This window comes from Megascapheus bottae, chromosome 8 (assembly GCF_031878675.1).
Source record: "Megascapheus bottae isolate mThoBot1 chromosome 8, mThoBot2.hap1, whole genome shotgun sequence".
Classification (NCBI taxonomy): Eukaryota; Metazoa; Chordata; class Mammalia; order Rodentia; family Geomyidae; genus Megascapheus; species Megascapheus bottae.
In genome coordinates, this window is record NC_143516.1 from 59620355 (window position 1) to 59626848 (window position 6494).

The following is a 6494-nucleotide window of genomic DNA, read 5'->3' on the forward strand; positions in this document are numbered from 1 at the left end:
TGTGGATTCTATGAATTCATCCACCTTTCTTTGAAAAACCTTTATTGTGGCCTCCTTTATGGCTTCTTCTTTTTCACTTATCACCTTGTTTATGGTTTCCTCTTGTTTAGCTATTGCTTCCTCCCTTATCTCTTTTTTTATATTTTCACATTTTTCATTCATGATGTTTATCAATTGCATTTGTACAGCACTTGGAAGACTCTCCTCTAGGTTTGCCAGTGACTGTTCCATTGTCTGTTTACATTGGGTGGGGGATGTTGTTTCTTGATTTGACATTTTTCTTGAGTTTCTTGTTCTGCCCATTTGAAAATGGGAGCAAGATTAATACTAAACACGATTATAGTTTTTCAGATATAACCAACTTAGACCTCTGAAGCTGGCAGACACTAGATGTTCATAATTTTGATTGGTGTTATCACTCTTTCTTTTTGTGCACTTACAGACCAGTCTAATACAACCACTGATAAGTGACTTATACCCAAAACAATAAGCCTCTCAATCCAATCTCTATTGTCTTTAATTCCCTCTGAGCCTAGAGAATAATTAAACACCTAGATATACAGTGTTGCTCAACTTCCATCAAGTGTAGATCCATGCATTATAAGGGTTGAAAGACGAGCAGAGGTCCAGAGATAGAAAAATAGAATGAGAGAGGTCAGGGGAGGTACAAGAGGATTAACCTAGGAATGTAAGAATATTATAGTAATGTAGAAAATGTATAGCTTAAGGATAACCGACCTAAGTTGGTAAGTAGGTAGAGTATTTGAGTACAAAGTTTGGAAATTATTAGAATAAAATTGATGTGTTGCTGCACGACTAGCTCTTAGCCCAACCAGTGGCCTCACAGTGGACCATGGGATGGATCTGCGAGCTTCAGTCTGAGTGCGCTGGGCAAACGTTTTCCTGTGCTGCTAACAGGGGCGGCCCCCAGCCAAGGGTCTGGGGTTTGAGAGTTTCCAGGGGCTCTCAGTAGGATCAGCAGGAGACCGCTCTGTTCCCAGGGGCGGGGCCCAGCGGAGGATGTGGGCTCCAATGGTGGAGCCTCGCCTTTCTGATTCTCAGAAGGCAAGCTTGGCTGCTGGTCAGCCCTTCAGATCCCTGCTGTGTTTCCACTGCTTTGTCAGAGAGTCTGTGACTGTGGGGGGCCCCTCAGTGCTGTATTGCTCAGGATTCCCAGCTGGAGGATGCCCCGCTCAAGAATTGAGGGGGGACAGATGCTGGCTCCTATTTCCCCACACACACCCTTCCCGCTGTTGTAAGGCAGGGTCCCAGCGCTCTCTACTCTCCAGATCCAGTGGCCTGGGAGAGGAGCCTGGTAGGCGGGTGGGAGCTGGGACAGCCCCGCCTCCCTTGGTGGGGTGCTGGGTCTTATGGGTAGCCCGCCTGTCAATCTCCAGTCAATGGCCTGAAGGAGGGGGCTGTTGAGGGAAGGGACACGATTCTAAATTCCTTGCCCCCCTGCTCCTACCAGTCTTTCTCTGGCGGGGTGGAAGGGGCTGACTTATGTTCTATTGCTTGGCAGGAGCTCTGCTTTCCAGATGTGTTTGGGGACCCGCTGTGTTACTCACGCCTCTGTGTTCTGTCTGCGGGTGTTTGTTCCACAGTGGCAGGGAGTCTTTCACTCCCCTCGGGTTTCCTCCGCAGCCTGTCTTCCGCGTCTGGGTTCTGCTGGTTGCTGTTCTGGTTCCGCGTCTGGGTTCCACTGCTTCCGTAGCTTGTTGGCCCGGTCCTGTGCTGGTTTCCGCAGCTTCTGGGCTGCCCAGCCCGGCGGTCTCTGCCGCTTTTCGTGACTTGGAGCCAGCGGTGAGGGCTGGGGGAGGGGTCCTCACATTCTGAATTCTTTGAGAAAGTTGGATGTGAGCTTTATCTGGATTTTTCTTTTCCGGTTTGAGTCCTTCTCCATTGCTTTTTGAGTTTGTTGTTGTGGATTTCTTAAGGTAGTTGGCTCGTGGGACTCCCAGGTTCTCTCTTTTTGTGAGAGAGAGCTAGGCAGCGTCCCTATTGTCTCGGCGCCATCTTCCTTCTCTATGTATGGTTTCAAAGAATGTAATGTTTGCTTGATGAAGTTCGGTGCTCCGGGATTAGGTGTGTAGATATTTAGGATGGTTATGTTTTCCTGGAGGAGAGTTCCCTTTACTAGTATGTAGTAACCTTCTTTGTCTTTTCTCACTAATTTTAGTTTGAATTCTATTTTATCGCATATGAGGATGGCAACTCCAGCCTGTTTATGGGGGCTGTTAGCTTGAAAAATTTTGTTCCAACCTCTCACTTTCAAAAGATGATTGTGTTTTGGGGCAAGATGTGTCTTTTGAAGACAGCAGAACGATGGATCTTGCTTTTTGATCCAACTAGACAGTTTGTGCTGTTTAATTGGAGAGTTAAGTCCATTGATATTGAGAGTTAGGATTGAGAGATATTTATTAGTTCCTACCATTTTAAAAGCTTTTATTTAGGCCTGTGTCTTGACAGTTCATGTGGTACTTAGATGGTAAGAGGTTTAGGTGCCATTTCTTTCTCTGTATTATGTTTGTGTTGGTTTTCTAACCATCCCATCAAAAGATGGGCCAAAGACTTAAAGAGATTCTTCTGTGAAGAAGAAATAAGAATGGCCTATAGACTAAACATAGAACTCCCCTATGACCCAGCAATTCCACTACTTGGCATTTACCCAACCACCCAGAAACAAGGACATACTAAACCCACTAGCACAACAATGTTCATTGCAGCACTATTTACCATAGCAAAGATATGGAACCAACCTAGATGTCCCTCAGTTGATGAGTGGATCAATAAGTTGTGGTATTTGTACACAATGGAATTCTATGCTGCTGTCAGAAAGAATGACATCGCCCCATTTGTTAGGAAATGGAAAGACTTAGAAAAAATCATATTAAGTGAAGTAAGCCAGACTCAAAGGAACTTAGGCTCAATGGTTTCCCTCATTCGTCATAATCAGTAGAAACCTTGGGCTCTACTAGCAGAGATTTGCAATAGAGCAAAATCTTGATACATAAGGACATATAATGTGAAGCTAATTGAAATGACCTCCAGGATATTGAAACAAAAGCCATATAATGAATGATTGTTGTCCTTAATGTAGTATGTTGTCTCTCATCTCCTTTGCTGTCCCTTGGTTATCTCATATTGGTATAGTATCTCACTTTTTTATCTGATATATTGAATTTATTTGTATTTGGATATTTGAAATTTGATAGGGAAGGGGGAAAAACCAAGACGGGTGGGGGGTGTGGGGGGGGAGGGAAACGGGTACCAAGACATGTGAGAGGGTATCAATGTATGTGAATTAATGCACCTTCTATCTGGCAAATATCATGTAACCCTTTTACTAATTACAATAAAAAAAAAGAATGGCCTATAGACACATGAAGAAATGCTCAACATCTCTGGTCATAAAAGAAATGCAAATCAAAACAACTCTAAGATTCCACCTCACTCCAGTTAGAATGGCCAGGATCAAGAAATCTAATAACAACAGATGCTGGAGGGGATGTGGCCAGGAGGGATCACTACTACACTGTTTGTGGGAGTGCAAACTCATTCAACCACTATGGAAAGCAGTGTGGCAGCTCCTCAAAAGACTAAACATAGAGCTCCCCTATGACCCAGCAATTCCACTACTGGGCATTTACCCAACCCTCCAAAAACCAAGGGCACACTAAATCTACTAGCACAACGATGTTCATTGCAGCACTATTTACCATAGCAAAGATATGAAACCAACCCAGATGTCCCTCGGTTGATGAGTGGATCAACAAGATGTGGTATTTATACATAATGTAATTCTATGCTGCTGTCAGAACAAGAACTCCCCATTTGTAAGGAAATGGAAAGACTTAGAAAAAATCATATTAAGGGAAGTAAGCCAGACTCAAAGGAACATAGGCCCTATGGTTTCCCTCATTTGCCATAATCAGTAGAAACCTTGGACTCTTCTAGCAGAGATTTTCAATAGAGCAAAACCTAGATACATAAGGCCATACGGTATGATGCTAAATGAAAGGACTTCTAGGATATAGAAAGAAAAGCCATATAATGAGTGATTGTTGTCCTTAATGTACTATGTTATTTCTCATCTCATTTGCTTTCCCTTGGTTATCTCATATTGTTACAGTATTTCACTTAGTTATCTGATATATTGGATACATTTGTATTTGGTTATTTGAAATTGTATAGGAAAGGGGGAAAACAAGATGAGGGTGGGGTGGGGGGGAGAGGGAAATGGGGACCAAGACATGAGAAAGGTTATCAATGTATGTGAAGTAATGCATCTTCTATCTGGCAAATGTAATGTAACCCTTCTATTAATTATAATAAAAATTATATGGAAAAAAACTAATGCTCTGCTGTGTGTCTCCTTTGGCATAAGTATTCTTTTTAGTCTGACTATACATCATGTTCTAGCACATTTGTGATTTAAATGTCATCTTCAAGGTCAGAAGTCAGGCTTTACTCATATCTACTTTTTCTGTCCCAACTTGACAGCTAATAAATGAATGAGATGCCCAGATAATTGAATGTGCTTTTATATAACTTGATCAATTTTTCTAATTTAGAGTTATCACTTATTTTGTTTTGATAGATAAGATTACTTCAGTTGATATACATTGTATCATGTATTTCAGTTTTTATTTTTTGCTAGTCCTGGGGCTTGAACTCAAGGCCTGGGCACTGTCTCCAGTTACTTTTGCTCCAGGCTAGCACTCTACCACTTGAGCCACAGTGCCACTTCTGGCTTTTTCTGTGTGGTACTGAAGAATTGAACCCCGGGCTTCATTCATGCTAGAATTGTAAATGGATGTTTTAATTTTGAGAAGTGTCATAGTAAGGTCTTTCTATTCATACAATCTTTAATTGGGCAAGGTGGTTTTCAGTTGGATGCATCATATTCTCAGCCCCATGCTTCCTGCCCCCACTCTGCATTTACCTGCTTCCATCCTGCAGAGGTGCATAGCCCTTCCTCACTCCATTTGTCTATCCTATGCCCTTGATCTCCCTCGGGAACCTCCAGTCCTGGGAATGATGCACAGGTGAGTTCCTCGGCTTGGGGACCCATTTCATCCTTCAGGGAAGGAGCTCCAGTCCTCCACCAGGCGCCATTTGTACCTGTGTAAAAGAAAAAAAAAAACATGAGTGTAAATACAAGTCACAGTGGGAGCACTTTAGGATGTACACTTATCTTTCTGTTCTTGGCGTCATGCTGGCGCTGCTATCTTGCCTTGTTTCTGCCTAGCAGCCCTTGTGTGTATGTCCCGGCCTGTCGCTGGCTGCCCAGGCCATCTCCCCTTCCCCGGGCTCCCGTGGAGCTCGAGTACACAGCTGTCCACAAGGCCTTCACAGTCCCATAGCTGCCCTTGAGTCTTGATGGAGTAGCGTGTGGAGAAGGCCGTGCTGGCCTGGCTGCCCCGCAGGTCCCTCCCTAGGCCTGGGGCAGGAGCTGCAGCCTGTGCCCACGAGGGGTCCAGAGAAAGGAAGCTGGTGTGGCCTTGAACTCACTTTTCTCTTTTTATCTCAGACTTCCTCAGGTGAGGATGACAGCCTGGTGACTGCCCACGGCTCCATAATCCCTGTCTGTGAGGGGAGTCTAGACATGCCAACCTTGTCAGATTACACCGAGTGAGGACACCGAAATGAGTTGGCCCTGTTGCCAGGCCCTCCCAGTGCCCAGCCATCCAGGGCTGAGGGGACCGGAGCCGCCAGCAGGCCTGGGTCCTCTAACTACACAAGGCTGACACTCTTCAGGCACGGACACCAATCCATGCATTCTTTCTTCCATGTTTTTCTTAGTATTAACTATTTGCACAGGCCATTTCACTCTGTCCTGTCCGTATAAGCCTATAATGCACCTTGATCAAATTCTCTCTCTGCCTTTTTCCCTTACAACCCTTCCCCACCTTCTCTCACTAAACCTCATTTTCACATTTTCATTTCCACCCAGGAACTCCACATTCTCCTCTGCTCACCCTTCCCCAGGCATGCTAGCCACGCCTCACATAGCCTTTGTTTCATGTGTCTGCTTTTTTAAAAATGTAAACGAATCATTTAGTGAGGTTTCAAGTGGGCATTTCACACGCTGGTAGATGGTGTTTCCAGCTGCTGAGTCATCAGCCGTCCACCACTTGCTATTACTCAATAGCATTCCAAGAGCTCAACTGTTGGATTGAGTTCCCATTCTCTTTTGATATCATCATCTGTACATTATAAGTATTTCAGTATTCTTAGCTGTCTTAGACTAACATTTCCTCTCCTTCCGGTTCAAGCTGTGTGTGTGTGTGTGTGTGTGTGTGTGTGTGTGTGTGTATGTGTGTGTGCATGTGTGTATATGAATGTATGTATGTGAATGAGTGTGTGTGATTTTGTGTGTATCCTCTGCTTGTTTATCTTTAAGGTCTAGCATCCACCTGAGAGAAACACAGGATCTTTTCTTTCTGAACCTGCCTTCAGTTTTACCAATAGCTCTGCATACAGTATGTTCT